Source organism: Leuresthes tenuis, unplaced genomic scaffold (assembly GCF_036924035.1).
Source record: "Leuresthes tenuis unplaced genomic scaffold, fLeuTen1.0.hap1 SCAF_11, whole genome shotgun sequence".
Taxonomy (NCBI): Eukaryota; Metazoa; Chordata; class Actinopteri; order Atheriniformes; family Atherinopsidae; genus Leuresthes; species Leuresthes tenuis.
In genome coordinates, this window is record NW_027325365.1 from 755,914 (window position 1) to 776,652 (window position 20,739).

At 49.9% G+C, this 20,739-nt stretch overlaps 2 protein-coding genes across 2 annotated transcripts in view; both read right to left on the reverse strand.

The window, feature by feature from the left end:
* Positions 1-20,739, reverse strand: part of matr3l1.1 (matrin 3-like 1.1) — a 397,623-nt gene that overhangs the window by 226,829 nt on the left and 150,055 nt on the right. The gene's annotated exons all lie outside the window — the stretch shown is intronic.
* The window catches only part of LOC140317651 (ubiquitin-conjugating enzyme E2 2-like), a 211,570-nt gene continuing 203,077 nt past the window's right edge, over positions 12,247-20,739 (reverse strand). The window contains exon 9 of the transcript XR_011917785.1: positions 12,247-12,260. The gene's annotated coding sequence lies outside the window, so the exon portion shown is untranslated. The remainder of the gene's footprint in view (positions 12,261-20,739) is intronic.

Consider the following 20,739-nt stretch of genomic DNA (forward strand, 5'->3'; position numbering starts at 1 on the left):
GGAGCTGCGATGATGCGTCCCCTGACATCATCACAGCCCACCTGACATCATCACAGCCCAGCTGACATCATCACAGCCCTCCTGACATCATCCTGACATCATCACAGCCCACCTGACATCATCAGAGCCCAGCTGACATCATCCTGACATCATCACCGCCCTCCTGACATCATCACAGCCCTCCTGACATCATCCTGACATCATCACAGCCCACCTGACATCATCAGAGCCCAGCTGACATCATCCTGACATCATCACCGCCCTCCTGACATCATCACAGCCCTCCTGACATCATCCTGACATCATCACAGCCCTCCTTCTCCTCCGCCGGTCATCATCACCGCTGACCGTCACCTGCAGCGCCGCCGCCGCTCTGAAAGCCTTCAGAGGGACATAAACGCCTCCTCCTGAGCCCCCCCCCCCCACATTAAGGATTAAACTGCTGAACACCTGCTGCAGGGTCATGTGACACGGGACCGAACGCTGACTGCGGCATTTCCCCGGCGTCGGAGGGTTTTTATCAGGGAGGAGGAACCCTGTTCTGACCTTCTTCACCTCATGAGTTCCAGCGAGGAAGCCGGGGTCACATGACCCCCTCATTCACATTCTCCGGGAGGCGCCACGCTGAGATCACTGGCATCAGGCTGTTGACATCCTTTTCGGTGCTCAGTTCTGCCGAGGCGGTGCCAACAACACCCAGAACCCCTAATGAATGCGCTCCAACTGGTAATGACTGAGTAATCACATTATCTGCAGCCTCGACTTTATTCTGACGGCGGCCGTCTGCATCGGCGCTCTGCCGGTAATTGCCAGGCCGAGGCGGCGAGCGCGGGCAGAATTTGCATCCTGCACTGGGGAGTTGCATTGCAAATGATTGTGCTGAATTGTTTTTGCAACAGGAATGTCCGATCCAATAAAGTTAATGATCTTGAAAGACATGCCGGGAGAGAAGGAGGGAATTAAAATGCAGATGTTCGCCGCCGACAGGCTGCGATGGCGGCCGTGTCTCCGTTTTTATTTAACTTTTCAGCTTCCTGCTCAGCTCCACATCCATCACTCTGCTCCTGTAAGGTGGATAAACTTCTTCTTCTCCTGATTTTGCAGCACAGCGCAGGATTTTCACTCGAGTCACAGCTGTCGTGCAGATTTTCTCTTTCTGGCATCAAACTGATGGAAATCTCTGCTGAAACAGTTTAAACAAAGCTGTGTGAAGGAATGGTTCATTAAAGGGACAGTCCGCTGGATCCTCAGAGCTCCACAAACTGCAGTCAGGTGCATCATGGGTAATGTAGTGTTTCTCATCAATGCTACAGCAGCTTTCAGCATCAAACCAACACATGTTCAGGTTAAAAAGTCACATAAAGAGCTTTTTATAAGATTCACACGTCAGAAGGAAGGAAAGGTGAAACTGAACCGTTTTCTCTCAGGAAACTCGTCTGGTTCTGACATCCAGACAGACAAAGTAGTCCCAGTTCAAGCTGTTCTCTTTTGGTAGCTGTTAGCTATCAGATGCTATCAGAGCCGGGGCCCTCTTTACATTCAAGAATCCCCCCCCCCACACCACTTTAAACAAGATGAAGAACATTATTTCTGACGATGTGAAAAATATCTTCCTGTAAATCAACTCAATATTACTCACAGAACAGTAGGAAAACAGTTCATTTTGAATACTGGTCTATGAACTGCATTATATGCATGAGAAAGAGGCAGAAATGTTCATAAAAAAATTAATTATGCGCAAAATAGGTCAAACCAAAAGGTTAATAATTAGAAAAATAAATTAACTTTGTTCATTTTCTAATATTAATTAATGAGGAGCAGGACATCAAAGTTAAAATAAAAACAAACTGGACATAAATGCATCATGACTTTTACTAATTCTGCTAATTCATCTCAAACCTAAACCGCAGCAGAAAGAGAACAAACTGCTCTCTGGAGTTTACAGTTAACTGATTTACTCACATTTATACACATTTATACACATTTATACACATTTACTCACATTTACCCACATTTACTCACATTTACTCACATTTACCCACATTTACTCACATTTACTCACATTTACTCACATTTATACTCATTTACTCACATTTATACTCATTTACTCACATTTATACACATTTATACTCATTTACTCACATTTATACACATTTATACACATTTACTCACATTTATACTCATTTACTCACATTTATACACATTTACTCACATTTATACTCATTTACTCACATTTATACACATTTACTCACATTTATACACATTTACTCACATTTATACTCATTTACTCACATTTATACTCATTTACTCACATTTGTTGCAACATGAAAACTGAAATTATCACCATGAGCTCACAGAAATACATTTATAACTTGTTTTACTGCACGAGGCACGCGAGCTAGCATGTCTGCTTCGGCAGAAAAACACAATTAACCGCGCGCCAAATCACTCAATATCCGTCCGAGAGCAGAGAAAAGTAGTTCCTCAGTCTTCCACATTTAAATGTGACCTTCAGCGCCTGAGTTTGGGTGTTTTTACCGAACCTGCGGGTCAATGAGCAAACACCTGGATTAGCGGCACCATTTTATTTCTGATGCGCGAGGCCACGGGTCCACGAGGGCGCGCGACCGCCGTCTTCTGCTTGGTGGAGTAAATCCACGATGCGTTCAAGTGACTCTGTTAGAGTAGTTCTTTACAGAGTTATCTCTTGTTTTCTTAATAAAACTCTTTATGTAGCGTTTTAAACCTATTATACATGCCAGAACCAGGTACGGTGACACCCCCCCCCCTCCAGTTTAACCCCAGTCTGAGTTCTGTTACCCTGGTCCAGTGGTTCTGACCTGGATAAGAGGTTTGGAAACAGCAGCTATGTAACCGTATTTTTGAGGTGTGTTTTAAAAAGATTTACACCTTTAACCCCTGAGAACACGACATGCTTTTGTATAGAAACCATTAAAAAGCAGGACTGTGTTCATGTGGAAAACACACATCTCAGAGCGATAAACATTATTTTACAGCTTTTAACAGCAGAATATTACATGACTCTGGGATCCGTTTGTGCAGAATTACATTTAACACGGAGACATCCATCAGTGGAGCTCACAGCCTGCGTCCTGCCGACACAACCGCCACTTCCTGAGTGTAATTAGCTGCCCGCGTGGTTACCAGGTAAAACAAATTGTGTGTTTTGCTGGCAGCAGATAAATCTGGGCTCAACTCGCCGTAATGACCCGTGTAATTTTTAAGCAGCGCCTACACGGTGGCTCCTTTAACACGTATCATTAGTGGGGTTGTATATTAGATATACATTCTGGGGCTTAATTTGCTCTCCCAGGAGCACTTGTAATGATGCAGCTGCCGGCTGCAGGACACTTTTAATTTATTTATTTTAAATGTTCAGACTAATTCTGTTCTTGAGAGATGTGAGGAGGCCTGATGCTGCTGCAAAAGGCATTAATTCCACTCTGCATCTGTTGTGGAAATGAATATGAGGCGAAGAGTGTGATGAGCAGAACAAACGGGAGCTCAGGAGGAGGCGTTTATGTCCCTCTGAAGGCTTTCAGAGCGGCGGCGGCGCTGCAGGTGACGGTCAGCGGTGATGATGACCGGCGGAGGAGAAGGTGGGCTGTGATGATGTCAGGAGGGCTGTGATGATGTCAGGAGGGCTGTGATGATGTCAGGTGGGCTGTGATGGTGTCAGGTGGGCTGTGATGATGTCAGGTGGGCTGTGATGGTGTCAGGAGGGCTGTGATGATGTCAGCTGGGCTGTGATGATGTCAGGAGGGCTGTGATGATGTCAGAGGACGCATCATCTCAGCTCCACCTGTGGCCGCTGCTCCGGGTGGATTCAGCCGAAGTTAAAGTCCAAAATAAACACCAACACTGAGCCTCACAGGCGGTCTGTCACAGCTGGGAAGGATTCAACAAGTCCTCTGATGGGGATTTATCTTATATTTCTTTGGTTGTCGGTTCAAACTGTGACAGAGAACTTATCGAAGGACTCAGATCCTCACAGGTTCACAGGTTGCTCCATGAAATCTTCCTCTTTCTCCTCTCTGTTCCAGGTCTGGTTAACCTCGGCTCGTGGTAACGTGATTAACTCAAATATTTGACTCACAGACGGAGGACTGAAGCGTCTCGGCAGATTTAAACTTTCTGCCTGAAAGTCAGAAGGACTTTGATGGACAGACTTTTCAGAGACTTTGTGTCCTCAGCTCCGAGCAGCGCAGCATCACATCAGGCCGCCGTCAGAGCCGTCCGCCATCACTCTGCGACCCGCGGCGCCGCAGGCTGTTCCAGGGCTGAAGCCTCTCCACGCCGCCGGCCGACCGCGGCGTGAGGAGGAGGAGGAGTGAAGATGCCTCCTGCCTGTCTCTGCCTGGCTGTTGGCTGGTCCGGATCCTCGGGGACCGGGCTTTGGACGGAGGCCCAGATCAATGTGACCTAAATTCAAATGCGAATTAGAGGCTGTCAGTAGGAGAGGACACTCTGTAAATGAGCTCAGCGCGAGCTCCCCCAGGACGTGAGAACCGGGGCCTCGTGTCCGTTGGAGATCTTTAATGAGTTCCAAATGGATATCCAGGACCGGGCCCCAGCTCCACGCCCTTCCTGCAGGCCTGGAGCCAAGCGAGGGCTCGGCGAGGACGGCGCTGCGTGGGGCCGGCAGAGAAAAGTCAAACGGTGCAAAGACAGCGGCGCATAAATGATGGAAGACTTCCACAGCTTCCTCTGGACAGATCCTCTCGTGCTGCAGCTCTCTGACACGGATTCAGGGTTTCAGGACGGTGTGTGAGGGCTGAGGTGGGCCGAGGAGGGCTGAGGAGGGCTGAGGAGGGCCGAGGAGGGCTGAGGAGGGCTGAGGAGGGCTGAGGAGGGCTGAGGAGGGCTGAGGTGGGCTGAGGAGGGCTGAGGAGGGCTGAGGTGGGCCGAGGAGGGCCGAGGTGGGCCGAGGAGGGCCGAGGTGGGCCGAGGAGGGCCGAGGTGGGCCGAGGTGGGCGGAGGAGGGCCGAGGTGGGCCGAGGTGGGCCGAGGAGGGCTGAGGAGGGCTGAGGAGGGCTGAGGAGGGCTGAGGTGGGCCGAGGAGGGCCGAGGAGGGCCGAGGAGGGCCGAGGTGGGCCGAGGTGGGCCGAGGAGGGCTGAGGTGGGCTGAGGAGGGCTGACTTTATAAATGCAGAGCAGATAACTGAGCTCGTTTCCTCCCACGGCTCGTCTAAAACAAAGAATAAAAAAGCTTCATTTCTGATCTGTTAGTGAGGGATCTTCTGATTTTATCACCACACAGAAATATTCCAAACGAAAACTAATGTATCAGCATAAATAAAATCAATATTTTCCTAATTCACACATTTTTCTGAAAGAGATTTTTCATCCTCTGCAAGTTAATATCTGAGATTTAATATTAATTAATCTGTCATCCACTCATTCATAAAGTCATTGATCATTATTGGTTCATTTTTATGAGGATTCCTGCTCAAATAACGGTTCAGTTTACGGCTGAAACGATTCTTTATCATCAGCCTCGATGCTTCGTTTAATCCCAGCAACATGTTCTGCCGCCTTGTTTCACACGGACCGTTGTTTCTGTCGCACAGCGGGACGTTTGAAGCTGCGTTTAAGCTGTTAATGTGAACTAATATTCTGAGTCAAAGTCCAACCAGAGTAAAAACAGCTCATTTTATCAGACGTGTTGCATCTGTAGCATCAGAAGCTGCTGGTTCAGGTTAACTGCTGTTAGTCACTGAGCTGTCTGATAACAGACAATAAAACAGGAAATAAGAGGCTTTATTAGGATTTCAGCTGCATTAAAACACAGTTTATGAAAGCAGAAACAGCAGGAGAGAAGCTAACAGATGTTAGCACAGCTGGATGTTAGCTAGGAAGCTAATAGCTGCTGTTCTGTGGGCCTGTTATCAATAACAGGAGGAATGTTTGGATGTTTTTTAGACATATTACCCAGAAATAACTGAGACTGAAAGCTGGTTCATGATGTAGATTTTTCTCTTTTAAATGGTTATTATTGTAAAAGTATTTCTGATCTGATTAATAGCTGATTAGCTAAATAAATGTTTGCTGAACATTGCTGAACAGTGGCTGCCGGTGAGCAGAACCCGCTCCTGGCAGCTCTTATAGGTTGAGTTATCACGAGATAACAGAGCATAAAATAAAAAAACATGGCCCTTCTCTGCTTCCGTAGCTCCGGACCTCAGCCTGCAGGATTTCATTCCCCCGTCAGAATCCTTCCGGTCGGCTGGCATGAATAAGCGAGCCGTTTTCCGGCCTGTCCTTCGCTCTCCACCACTTTGAACCTCTCAGATTCAGCTCAGATCACCTGACAAGCTGCAGTTCAGAGGCCTCGTGTCGTCCCGTCACCCCTCTTTGTGTTCTCCTGCCCGGGTTGGACGGGCGACCACCTCCTCCTCCTCCCTGAGGACCTGCGGCGCGGCGAGCTGAGGCTGCAGTAATTATCATGCTCATCCTGCTTCTGTACATCAGGCCGACATGGGACTGCAGCAGCTTCTGATTGTCTTCAACACAGCATATGCTAATTGTTGATTGTCTCCAATATTATATGCTAATTGTTAGGAATTAGCATAATTCATTAACATTTGGGCCCTAATTACACAATGAAAGAAGAGTGAAAACGCTCCGATGTGCTCTGACTGCCTAATGTCTGACGGCGCTCATTTGCATCCAGAGGAGGACCTGAAATATTAAAAGTGTTGTTCTGAGAAAATCGTGATTAGTCCCTGATCAAATGTTGTTTCTGCTGTTTTAAAAGGTGCTGCAGCCTCAGGTGAGAGGAAGCAGCCTTTCTTTACTCCACATGCAAACGAGTCTCGGATCAAATCTGCAATTAGCCGCCGCGGCTTCTTCTTTTCGGAGATTTAGAGAAACAAATGAATGGAGAAGCTCTGCCGGGCTGGAGTCTGCTTGTGGATTCTCTTTGATGTCAGTGATTTATCTCCCATTAATGAGACAGTCAAACAAAAAGAAACAACCAAATTACTTTGATTTCATCATAATTGTAGTCATGAGCATGTTCGCTCAGTTTAACGCCGGCAGCAGCTGCAGCGCAACCTGCAGCAATCTGAGGAAAACACACCGAAATACCAGGAGAGACAAACCCGAGTCTGACTGTGGAGCTGAGACAGTCCTTCTGTGGGAAAACCGCTGTCTGCAGAGGGAAGGAGGAAGCAGCTGAAAGCAGCTGAAAGAGAAGACCATCGATGAGGAAAGTGTGGAAATGAGTGTTCATAGGTCAGAAACACGTGGAACTGTGAGGAAGTAAGGAAGGACACGGTGAAACGAAGCAATTAAACAACAGTTTTACGCTTTTCTTTTCTTTCTTTCTGTGTCTGTGAGGATATTCGGTGACAAAGGAAACCCTTAACTTCCTCTACATCAGCTGGAAACCTTCCACACGTGTTTATTCACCTGTTCCTCCTGAAAATGAACAGTTTTCTCACAACTTTAACAGATGTTTCACGAAATGAAGCAAACATCCATCAGTTGGCTTCTGTCTCCTTTGCCATGTGATCTGAGGCCTTCCTTCTGCTTCCCATTCAAAGCTCAGCCAACCTGTCCATAAAAGCTCTGTGCTGGGAACCGAATCGATGTTTACGGTGTGTACGGTGGCTCTGAGCGGCCAAAAAGCATTTAAATGAAGCACCTTTCATTCCTCAGCCTCTGAAACATCTTTAAACCTTCAGATTTTCTGACACATCGCTGACTTTGAGCCTTTTATCATGAAACATGGAGCTGTGAACACATTTAGCATCAGATCATTAAAGCTTTCAGTCCTTCCTGAAGCTTCTGGAGGAAACACCCGAATCTCCAGCCTGATGTCCAGTTTTCAGGCTGAAAGCTTTTCATCTGAGGCTCGTTACCTGGTGCTTTTTCCCCAGCTGGGAGCTGCGCACCGGGTCCAAACTCCAGGATTCAGACACATGACGGTGTGTCATTCAAAGCTGCTGAAGGCCAGGCGGGGGCCGGCATCTCGGGGCCAATTCCCTCCCCCTGCATGTGAAGGAGGAGGGTGGGGTTAACTCGGAGGTAATTTAAGAAAGGCTTTTGTAAGAATCTGCTTCCAACCCACTGGAGAGCAGGGAAAGAGAGGAAGAATGAGAGTTTTAATGAATGGGGGCCGTCATTAAAATGATAACTATTTCCTCAGAGATCGCTTCCAATTTAAATGCGCAGGGAAAAGAGAAAGGACGTAATTGAAAGATTTTTTTTCTTCTTCTTCTGCCATTCAAACTGTAAATTTGAATGTCGGGGAGAGGAGGGAGGCTGTTTGTGGCTATAGCTCACTAGTTCCAATTACTGCTCTTTGTGCTGCAGTTAAAGCCGTGAGGGAGCGCAGAGACTCGTGTGTTTTAAACCTTTCAGCCAAAAGCAGCCGTGTTTTCTTTGGATCTGCGGCGGTCAAAGGAACAGATTCATATCACACTCTTTGGAAGGAGATTGAAGCAGACGTGAGGAATGACTTAATTGATAAACAATGAAGCTGACGGGGTTTTTCAGACGGGTCGTATTAGCCGAGCAGCTGCAGGAATTCATCGTGACGGCAGAACTCTTGCAGCGCGGCGGCTGATGTGGGCAGAGGCCGTTTGGACTCTTCAGATTCTGACCTCTTTGCACCATTTTCCTGCTGCAGTTACTGATAAAATAAACTGATACCGGCCGCTCTCTGGCTTTGGGCCATAAACTGCTCGGACTGAGCAGGTCACAGACAGCCTGAAAGACTTCATGCACAGAGGACATTTCATTCTTCACTGAAGGTTGCAGATGGGGGGGGGTAAAGATGTTTTCGTGGCCTCGTTCAGCCGAAGCTCAGATTCAGGAGCAGCTGCAGGGTTTGGGTCTCTGCACCCAACAAGGATGTTGGAGGGGAGTCTGCCAACCAGTCTTCATGTGCTTCGTGGCCTTAGCTTACGACCGGGTCCCTCGTGGTGGGGGAGTATGAGGTCATCGGGTCAGTGCACGCTGGACTCCTCCAGGTCTCAGGTTTGAGGTGCAGCCAAAGTCCAGAGGGTTTCCGGTTCGGCCGGCTTTGGATTGCTGCTTTGCTTTTTGCAGATGATCTGGTCCTGTTGGCCTCAGCTGATGGAGATCTCCAGCAGTCTGAGGTTTTACAGGGAGTTACTGTCCCAGGTGGAGGAGTTTCAGTATCTTGGGGACCGAAAGAATGAGATTCTGAATACAAGTGGCAGAAATTAGTTTCCTCCGAAGGGTCACTCGGCTCGTCTTTAGGAGAAGGGGGGGCAGCTCAGTGGTCCAGGAGAGGCTCAGAGCAGAGTCAGCTGAGGTGGTTCGGGCATCTCGTTGAGATGCCTCCCTGGTGAGGTGTTTGAAACATTTCCTGGAGGACCCAGGACCTGTGGAGAGACTGTTTCCCTGGAGGAGGTGGCTGGAGAGAGGGAAGTCTGGGGATCTCTGCTCTGACATTTAACCCCTGACCCGGATAAGTGGCAGAAAATAAATAGATGGATCTTTGAAATAAGCTTGTTATATCTTGATTTGTAAGTGGCTTTTGATAAAAGCGTCTGCTAAATACATAAACATAAACATAAACATAAAATAAGATATTTTCTAACGTTACCAAAGTATGATCCAACAGGAGGGAAAAACTGGAACTGGACATGAATCAATAGATGAAGGAAGAGACCCGACTTCAGGGCTCTGAAAGTCCAGAAATATCTTCATATTTTAGAAATACTGAAGGATAAAGTGGATTAAAAACTAAAACCAGCTTAGAACAGCTGAGGCGACATGTTTGACCATTAGAGGCTGTTCCAGACTTTGACAGAGTCTCAGGAATCCGGACTCCACAGACAGGGAGACCGAAGCTTGGCTCAGTTTCAATGCTTTTTGACAGAATTATTCATCAAAACAAAAATGTTCTCTGAAGCCAACTTTGTTCCATGATTCAGAAAGAACAAATTGCACATTAATACGTTTATACAGCTTACACAAACATGATGAGGATTTAATGTAAAAAAGTGAAGGTCAGTATGAAGTATGATCACATCAAAGGATGCTTATTTGTGCTTATGTTACTCATTATTAAATGAATTTGTTCCTTGAGTCCAGCATCTGGACAGGTTCTGTTTAAACTAATAACATTTAACCCTTCTGTTGTTTTCACTCATGTTCAGGTGGATTAGGACAGTAAAAACGACCCAATCTCTTTTCTTTCTTACAGTGAAAGGTAGGGTAAGGTCCTGGGTTTTAAAGGTTCTGTAAACCTTCTCTGAGCAGGAAACTTTAGGAGCTTTAAAGGAGACACATGGACTGTTCCTGCTGGGAGGAATTATATCAAGGTGTCTGAAGGTGTGTTTCCAACACAGCACCGGTCCTCTCCTTGCTCTCGCTGTGTTAGCGTTACATTATCGGCATGTTTCTGATAAAGATGGAGGTCTCCAGGTACAACTGTTTAATGAGGTTAATATATCCAAAATGTTTAAACGCAGTAATTAACGGTTCACATGCATTACTACGAGTTACGCTGTGCACATCTGCAGCTTGGTCCATTACTGCTGATGAGAAAGCATTGTATGCTAGCATCTGCTGCTAACTTACAGCTAACAGCTAACTTACAGCTAACAGCTAACTTACAGCTAACTTACAGCTAACTGCTAACTTACAGCTAACAGCTAACTTACAGCTAACAGCTAACTTACAGCTAACTTATAGCTAACTGCTAACCTACCGAATGACCTACCGAGCGCTACCAGAACAGGGGCGTCCCTGTCTATCTTCAAGAAGCTCCTGAAAACCCAGCTCTTCAGAGAGCATCTCCTATCCCAGCACTTACCTTGTACTTCCCTCCCCCCTCTATCTCTGCACTTTATCTTTCTGCACTTCCTTCTATGCCTGCACCCTATCTCTACTCTGTCCCCTCTGACAGAGTCGGACTCCTGGGTTCCTTCTATGTAGCTTATTGTTAGCTTTTTATAAAGCTGTTATATCTTCATTTGTAAGTCGCCTTGGATAAAAGCTAAATACAGAAACAGAAACATAACTCACAGCTAACTGCTAACTCACAGCTAACTGCTAACTTACAGCTAACTGCTAACTCACAGCTAACTGCTAACTTACAGCTAACTGCTAACTCACAGCTAACTGCTAACTTACAGCTAACTGCTAACTCACAGCTAAGTGCTAACTCACAGCTAACTGCTAACTTACAGCTAACTGCTAACTCACAGCTAACTGCTAACTTACAGCTAACTGCTAACTCACAGCTAAGTGCTAACTAACAGCTAACTGCTAACTTACAGCTAGCTGCTAACTTACAGCTAACTGCTAACCTGCTTCCCTCTGGGATCAGTAACTATCTGTATCTATATACAGAGCTGGAGTGTTTCTGACTGCAGGAACAGCTTCATTATGTCTGTGTTTCTGCATTAAATCACAGCAGGTGTTGATGACAGGTGATGGACAGAAACACACCTGAACTCTCCTCAGACAGACAGAAACTGACCCTTCACCAAGGTTGCAGCCTTGATGGCTGAACCTCTCCAGAGGGTGGAGTTGAGCTCCTGAGTCTCCACCCTGAAAGCAGACTGTTAACAAAGAGGAGCTGAGACAGAGAGCCGTTTAGGAAGTGAAAAGATCCTTAATGAAAGCAGCTCCGCTCTGCTTAAAGCTCATCTTAAGTTCCCCAGAGTGACTCTTCTGGCCTCCTTCAGGATGTAAACATGTGAACCTGATGAAGCTCCTCTGGCTGCACGGACCTTTTGCCACACATTCAAAATACTTTTATTTATTTGCCAAAAATATTACAAATACGAGCAAAGAAGTCTCAAGTCGGGGAGGAAAACCTCTGGAGAATATGGGTAAAGTTTTTGAAGTTCTTCTTTCACAACATTGATTCAGGTAGATGTGATCACGGGAGGTTTGCAGAACAGGTTGAAGGCTGGAGGCAGTTTCATACAATAAAGGCTTTTTTTAGCTTTTAATTATTTCACACAGGCAAATGACTGCTAAAAGGAGAAAAAGCACATTTTTGGCACAGAAGCCGGCTGCTCTTCAGTCACATTATACCTGGGAACATTTCCAGAACAACTCATGGCTCCAGATGAGAGTGCGTTTAAAATAATTTTGGCTCTGGGCGAAAAAGCATCAAGCAGGCGAGGCGGCAGCCACTCAGCGAAGCTGTCAGCGAGACAAACTTCATGATCTGTGTGTGAAATGTGCAGAAGAAGAATAACACGAGATGGTTCTGCGGATGACTGGCAGGCTGCAGCTGTGTCAGTCTCCTCCGTGTCGGACCCATCCAGGTCCAGACCCGTAACTCAAGTCTGTTTTCTAAACTTCTGCATTTTAAATGTTAAAAACAGACTTCGGTCACAATAAATTCACCTTAAAAACTGCAGGTTTCACTTTGAAATATCTCCAAGAAGCGCAACTGGATCAACTTTCCTGATGTTTGTGATGATTCAAACTCTAAAGCAGGACTGACATCTGAACTACTTTAAAGTCAACATTAAAGTGAAACTTTTAGAGTGTGAGAAGAACTGATTTTTTATAAAAACATGTCGATATCTGTAGCACACAAGGTTTTAGGTTTTACTTTTCCCCAAACCTCTTGTTCTGCTGTTCAACACCCACTGTGTTTTCTCTTCAAATCGACTGGGATTGGAGTCTTTTCCTGGCTTTCGTTGACCTTTGGAAAGGTCAATCAGCTGTTCCCAACTTACCATAAAATGGAATGAAAAGCATAAAGAATTCGAGTGGAATCCACAGCTTCAAATCAGCACAGAAAAAGCTCAAAAATACAATCAGAGCAACGGCAGCAATAACCATGAATTACGATGGTTAATTTTTCTAATCCTCATCTGAGCTGAAAGCCGTCTTTGACACCAACTCCCACTCTGCTCTCCTCAGTAGATTAAGCTCCACTGACATCACTGATACCTTTGAGTGGTTTAAAGTCTTACCTCTCAGGCCTCACTCAGTTCATCCCCAATCACCACAGGTGTGCCCCTGGGCTGTGTCCTGGGGCCCCTTCTTTTCACCTTTTCCCTGATGCCATATTTTTCTGTCAATATAACCGATATTGTCACTGCTATGTGGATGACTCCCAGCTCCATCTTTCCAGTAAACCCAACTCCACCTTCCTTCCTGGTTTTCCTCAAATTCCCACAAACTAAACAGTAATAAAACAGAAAGTCTTCTAAATGGTGCCAAATCAACACAGAGCCGACAGTTTTTCAGTTACATTTGACAACTGGATTTAAACCAGCAGAAAAACATCAAGTTAAACATTACAATAACTGTGGTTTTCTTTTGCATTTTTCATGTCATCTGAGCTTTTTCAGATTTGGGGACATTTTATTTAAAGTAAAGCGTTTGTGTTTGGTTTGAATCGTGATGACCTGACGCTGCTCTGCACGATTCAAACGAAACAAACGCCGTGTTTCCTGCAGACTCCACTGAACGCCGTGTTTCCTGCAGGCTCCACTGAACGCCATGTTTCCTGCAGACTCCACTGAACGCCGTGTTTCCTGCAGACTCCACTGAACGCCGTGTTTCCTGCAGGCTCAACTGAACGCCGTGTTTCCTGCAGACTCCACTGAACGCCGTGTTTCCTGCAGACTCCACTGAACGCCGTGTTTCCTGCAGGCTCCACTGAACGCCGTGTTTCCTGCAGACTCCACTGAACGCCGTGTTTCCTGCAGACTCCACTGAACGCCGTGTTTCCTGCAGGCTCCACTGAACGCCGTGTTTCCTGCAGACTCCACTGAACGCCGTGTTTCCTGCAGGCTCCACTGAACGCCGTGTTTCCTGCAGACTCCACTGAACGCCGTGTTTCCTGCAGACTCCACTGAACGCCGTGTTTCCTGCAGACTCCACTGAACGCCGTGTTTCCAGCAGGCTCCACTGAACGCCGTGTTTCCTGCAGGCTCCACTGAACGCCGTGTTTCCTGCAGACTCCACTGAACGCCGTGTTTCCTGCAGACTCCACTGAACGCCGTGTTTCCTGCAGACTCCACTGAACGCCCTGTTTCCTGCAGGCTCCACTGAACGCCGTGTTTCCTGCAGGCTCCACTGAACGCCGTGTTTCCTGCAGGCTCCACTGAACGCCGTGTTTCCTGCAGACTCCACTGAACGCAGCGTTTCCTGCAGACTCCACTGAACGCCGTGTTTCCTGCAGACTCCACTGAACGCCGTGTTTCCTGCAGACTCCACTGAACGCAGTGTTTCCTGCAGACTCCACTGAACGCAGTGTTTCCTGCAGGCTCCACTGAACGCAGCGTTTCCTGCAGACTCCACTGAACGCCGTGTTTCCTGCAGGCTCCACTGAACGCCGTGTTTCCTGCAGACTCCACTGAACGCCGTGTTTCCTGCAGACTCCACTGAACGCCGTGTTTCCAGCAGGCTTAACTGAACGCCGTGTTTCCTGCAGACTCCACTGAACGCCGTGTTTCCTGCAGACTCCACTGAACGCCGTGTTTCCTGCAGACTCCACTGAACGCCGTGTTTCCTGCAGACTCCACTGAACGCCGTGTTTCCTGCAGGCTCCACTGAACGCCGTGTTTCCTGCAGGCTTAACTGAACGCCGTGTTTCCTGCAGGCTCCACTGAACGCCGTGTTTCCTGCAGGCTCCACTGAACGCCGTGTTTCCTGCAGGCTCCACTGAACGCCGTGTTTCCTGCAGGCTCCACTGAACGCCGTGTTTCCTGCAGGCTCCACTGAACGCCGTGTTTCCTGCAGGCTCCACTGAACGCCGTGTTTCCTGCAGGCTCCACTGAACGCCGTGTTTCCTGCAGGCTCCACTGAACGCCGTGTTTCCTGCAGGCTCCACTGAACGCCGTGTTTCCTGCAGACTCCACTGAACGCCGTGTTTCCTGCAGACTCCACTGAACGCCGTGTTTCCTGCAGGCTCCACTGAACGCCGTGTTTCCTGCAGGCTTAACTGAACGCCGTGTTTCCTGCAGGCTCCACTGAACGCCGTGTTTCCTGCAGGCTCCACTGAACGCCGTGTTTCCTGCAGGCTCCACTGAACGCCGTGTTTCCAGCAGGCTCCACTGAACGCCGTGTTTCCTGCAGACTCCACTGAACGCCGTGTTTCCTGCAGGCTCCACTGAACGCCCTGTTTCCTGCAGGCTCCACTGAACGCCGTGTTTCCTGCAGACTCCACTGAACGCCGTGTTTCCTGCAGGCTTAACTGAACGCCGTGTTTCCTGCAGACTCCACTGAACGCCGTGTTTCCTGCAGGCTTAACTGAACGCCGTGTTTCCTGCAGACTCCACTGAACGCCGTGTTTCCTGCAGGCTCCACTGAACGCCGTGTTTCCTGCAGGCTTAACTGAACGCCGTGTTTCCTGCAGGCTCCACTGAACGCCGTGTTTCCTGCAGGCTCCACTGAACGCCGTGTTTCCTGCAGGCTCCACTGAACGCCGTGTTTCCAGCAGGCTCCACTGAACGCCGTGTTTCCTGCAGACTCCACTGAACGCCGTGTTTCCTGCAGGCTCCACTGAACGCCGTGTTTCCTGCAGACTCCACTGAACGCCGTGTTTCCTGCAGGCTTAACTGAACGCCGTGTTTCCTGCAGACTCCACTGAACGCCGTGTTTCCTGCAGGCTTAACTGAACGCCGTGTTTCCTGCAGGCTCCACTGAACGCCGTGTTTCCTGCAGGCTCCACTGAACGCCGTGTTTCCTGCAGGCTCCACTGAACGCCGTGTTTCCAGCAGGCTCCACTGAACGCCGTGTTTCCTGCAGACTCCACTGAACGCCGTGTTTCCTGCAGGCTCCACTGAACGCCGTGTTTCCTGCAGGCTCCACTGAACGCCCTGTTTCCTGCAGGCTCCACTGAACGCCGTGTTTCCTGCAGACTCCACTGAACGCCGTGTTTCCTGCAGACTCCACTGAACGCCGTGTTTCCTGCAGACTCCACTGAACGCCGTGTTTCCTGCAGACTCCACTGAACGCCGTGTTTCCTGCAGACTCCACTGAACGCCGTGTTTCCTGCAGACTCCACTGAACGCCGTGTTTCCTGCAGACTCCACTGAACGCCGTGTTTCCTGCAGACTCCACTGAACGCCGTGTTTCCTGCAGACTCCACTGAACGCCGTGTTTCCTGCAGACTCCACTGAACGCCGTGTTTCCTGCAGGCTCCACTGAACGCCGTGTTTCCTGCAGGCTCCACTGAACGCCGTGTTTCCTGCAGACTCCACTGAACGCCGTGTTTCCTGCAGACTCCACTGAACGCCGTGTTTCCTGCAGGCTCCACTGAACGCAGCGTTTCCTGCAGGCTCCACTGAACGCCGTGTTTCCAGCAGACTCCACTGAACGCCGTGTTTCCTGCAGGCTCCACTGAACGCAGCGTTTCCTGCAGGCTCCACTGAACGCCGTGTTTCCTGCAGGCTCCACTGAACGCCGTGTTTCCAGCAGACTCCACTGAACGCCGTGTTTCCTGCAGACTCCACTGAACGCCGTGTTTCCTGCAGACTCCACTGAACGCCGTGTTTCCTGCAGACTTAACTGAACGCCGTGTTTCCTGCAGACTCCACTGAACGCCGTGTTTCCTGCAGGCTCCACTGAACGCCGTGTTTCCTGCAGACTCCACTGAACGCCGTGTTTCCTGCAGGCTTCACTGAACGCCGTGTTTCCTGCAGGCTTAACTGAACGCCGTGTTTCCTGCAGACTCCACTGAACGCCGTGTTTCCTGCAGACTCCACTGAACGCCGTGTTTCCTGCAGACTCCACTGAACGCCGTGTTTCCTGCAGACTCCACTGAACGCCGTGTTTCCTGCAGACTCCACTGAACGCCGTGTTTCCTGCAGACTCCACTGAACGCCGTGTTTCCTGCAGGCTCCACTGAACGCCGTGTTTCCTGCAGACTCCACTGAACGCCGTGTTTCCTGCAGACTCCACTGAACGCCGTGTTTCCTGCAGGCTTAACTGAACGCCGTGTTTCCTGCAGACTCCACTGAACGCCGTGTTTCCTGCAGGCTTAACTGAACGCCGTGTTTCCTGCAGACTCCACTGAACGCCGTGTTTCCTGCAGACTCCACTGAACGCCGTGTTTCCTGCAGACTCCACTGAACGCCGTGTTTCCTGCAGGCTTAACTGAACGCCGTGTTTCCTGCAGACTCCACTGAACGCCGTGTTTCCTGCAGACTCCACTGAACGCCGTGTTTCCTGCAGACTCCACTGAACGCCGTGTTTCCTGCAGGCTTCACTGAACGCCGTGTTTCCTGCAGACTCCACTGAACGCCGTGTTTCCAGCAGGCTCCACTGAACGCCGTGTTTCCTGCAGGCTCCACTGAACGCCGTGTTTCCTGCAGACTCCACTGAACGCCGTGTTTCCTGCAGGCTCCACTGAACGCCGTGTTTCCTGCAGGCTCCACTGAACGCAGTGTTTCCAGCAGACTCCACTGAACGCCGTGCTTCCTGCAGGCTCCACTGAACGCCGTGTTTCCTGCAGGCTCCACTGAACGCCGTGTTTCCTGCAGGCTCCACTGAACGCCGTGTTTCCTGCAGACTCCACTGAACGCCGTGTTTCCTGCAGACTCCACTGAACGCCGTGTTTCCTGCAGGCTCCACTGAACGCCGTGTTTCCTGCAGGCTTAACTGAACGCCGTGTTTCCTGCAGGCTCCACTGAACGCCGTGTTTCCTGCAGGCTCCACTGAACGCCGTGTTTCCTGCAGGCTCCACTGAACGCCGTGTTTCCAGCAGGCTCCACTGAACGCCGTGTTTCCTGCAGGCTCCACTGAACGCCGTGTTTCCTGCAGACTCCACTGAACGCCGTGTTTCCTGCAGACTCCACTGAACGCCGTGTTTCCTGCAGGCTCCACTGAACGCCGTGTTTCCTGCAGACTCCACTGAACGCCGTGTTTCCAGCAGACTCCACTGAACGCCGTGTTTCCTGCAGACTCCACTGAACGCCGTGTTTCCTGCAGACTCCACTGAACGCCGTGTTTCCAGCAGACTCCACTGAACGCCGTGTTTCCTGCAGACTCCACTGAACGCCGTGTTTCCTGCAGGCTCCACTGAACGCCGTGTTTCCTGCAGACTCCACTGAACGCCGTGTTTCCTGCAGACTCCACTGAACGCCGTGTTTCCTGCAGACTCCACTGAACGCCGTGTTTCCTGCAGACTCCACTGAACGCCGTGTTTCCTGCAGACTCCACTGAACGCCGTGTTTCCTGCAGACTCCACTGAACGCCGTGTTTCCTGCAGACTCCACTGAACGCCGTGTTTCCTGCAGACTCCACTGAACGCCGTGTTTCCTGCAGACTCCACTGAACGCCGTGTTTCCTGCAGACTCCACTGAACGCCGTGTTTCCTGCAGACTCCACTGAACGCCGTGTTTCCTGCAGACTCCACTGAACGCCGTGTTTCCTGCAGGCTCCACTGAACGCCGTGTTTCCTGCAGACTCCACTGAACGCCGTGTTTCCTGCAGACTCCACTGAACGCCGTGTTTCCTGCAGGCTCCACTGAACGCAGCGTTTCCTGCAGGCTCCACTGAACGCCGTGTTTCCAGCAGACTCCACTGAACGCCGTGTTTCCTGCAGGCTCCACTGAACGCAGCGTTTCCTGCAGGCTCCACTGAACGCCGTGTTTCCTGCAGGCTCCACTGAACGCCGTGTTTCCAGCAGACTCCACTGAACGCCGTGTTTCCTGCAGACTCCACTGAACGCCGTGTTTCCAGCAGACTCCACTGAACGCCGTGTTTCCTGCAGACTCCACTGAACGCCGTGTTTCCTGCAGACTCCACTGAACGCCGTGTTTCCAGCAGACTCCACTGAACGCCGTGTTTCCTGCAGACTCCACTGAACGCCGTGTTTCCTGCAGACTCCACTGAACGCCGTGTTTCCTGCAGACTTAACTGAACGCCGTGTTTCCTGCAGACTCCACTGAACGCCGTGTTTCCTGCAGGCTCCACTGAACGCCGTGTTTCCTGCAGACTCCACTGAACGCCGTGTTTCCTGCAGGCTTCACTGAACGCCGTGTTTCCTGCAGGCTTAACTGAACGCCGTGTTTCCTGCAGACTCCACTGAACGCCGTGTTTCCTGCAGACTCCACTGAACGCCGTGTTTCCTGCAGACTCCACTGAACGCCGTGTTTCCTGCAGACTCCACTGAACGCCGTGTTTCCTGCAGACTCCACTGAACGCCGTGTTTCCTGCAGACTCCACTGAACGCCGTGTTTCCTGCAGGCTCCACTGAACGCCGTGTTTCCTGCAGACTCCACTGAACGCCGTGTTTCCTGCAGACTCCACTGAACGCCGTGTTTCCTGCAGGCTTAACTGAACGCCGTGTTTCCTGCAGACTCCACTGAACGCCGTGTTTCCTGCAGGCTTAACTGAACGCCGTGTTTCCTGCAGACTCCACTGAACGCCGTGTTTCCTGCAGACTCCACTGAACGCCGTGTTTCCTGCAGACTCCACTGAACGCCGTGTTTCCTGCAGGCTTAACTGAACGCCGTGTTTCCTGCAGACTCCACTGAACGCCGTGTTTCCTGCAGACTCCACTGAACGCCGTGTTTCCTGCAGGCTTCACTGAACGCCGTGTTTCCTGCAGACTCCACTGAACGCCGTGTTTCCAGCAGGCTCCACTGAACGCCGTGTTTCCTGCAGGCTCCACTGAACGCCGTGTTTCCTGCAGACTCCACTGAACGCCGTGTTTCCTGCAGGCTCCACTGAACGCCGTGTTTCCTGCAGGCTCCACTGAACGCAGTGTTTCCAGCAGACTCCACTGAACGCCGTGCTTCCTGCAGACTCCACTGAACGCCGTGTTTCCTGCAGGCTCCACTGAACGCCGTGTTTCCTGCAGGCTCCACTGAACGCCGTGTTTCCTGCAGGCTCCACTGAACGCCGTGTTTCCTGCAGGGACGCAGCACTCGCTTTGTCCTGCAGACCTTAAACTGTTTCCAGTCTCTGTCAGAGAAACCAGCCTCACTGCATCACATGTGGACGCTCCGACTCTGAGCTGAAATGTTGCATAAGACAACATTTATCTGACAACACAAGACGCCAAGAAGCCAGATGATGCAAGCGCCTGCGTTTAGCTCAATATTCTCCTCACAATCGAGGGTGTGTTTATCAAAGAAATGACTGATCATAATATCAGCCTTATTGGTCTCAACAGAAACGCCACAACCATCTTGCAGATTACTCCTTGATGAGGAAAATGCAATTAAAACGTCAAGTGTGTTTTATTAGATTCTACCCACCCTGCAGGGTTTTAGCAGCCCCGGGAGTCCCTGGACGTTCAGGCGATGGATGGCACATATAGAGCTGCGAGCAACATTAGGAGCACCATGCCAAAATAACAGGCTCGCTCCCCGATGAGCCGCCTTTCATCACCACACGCAGCTGAAAGCAGGAGGCTGAGCGGCTCATATGGAGCTTTACTGCCTCTGCACAGACCCGGGCAGATGGATGCTGTTCCAAACACTCCTTTTTGTTACAGAATACTTTTCAGCCTGGGACTGAAGAACCTGTTTCCAGTCAGAGAAAGAAAACCTCCCGCAGGTGGAGGTTTGATGGTTCTGTGGGTTTAACTGGTACCATAACTGGTATTCTATCTATCTCTGTCACGTCTTCTCCCTCCAGAGCTGCTCGTCTTGCTGAATCCTGCAGTGGAACGAGACTTTATTTATGCTCCTGTTCGCTGCCGCTGTCCAACAGCAGCGGAAAGCAGCTTTACCTGCTGGAGGCGTCCGCAGCCGAGTTCACCAGCGGCTCATTTCTGTTGCTGAGGTGTCAGATAAAAGAAAACAT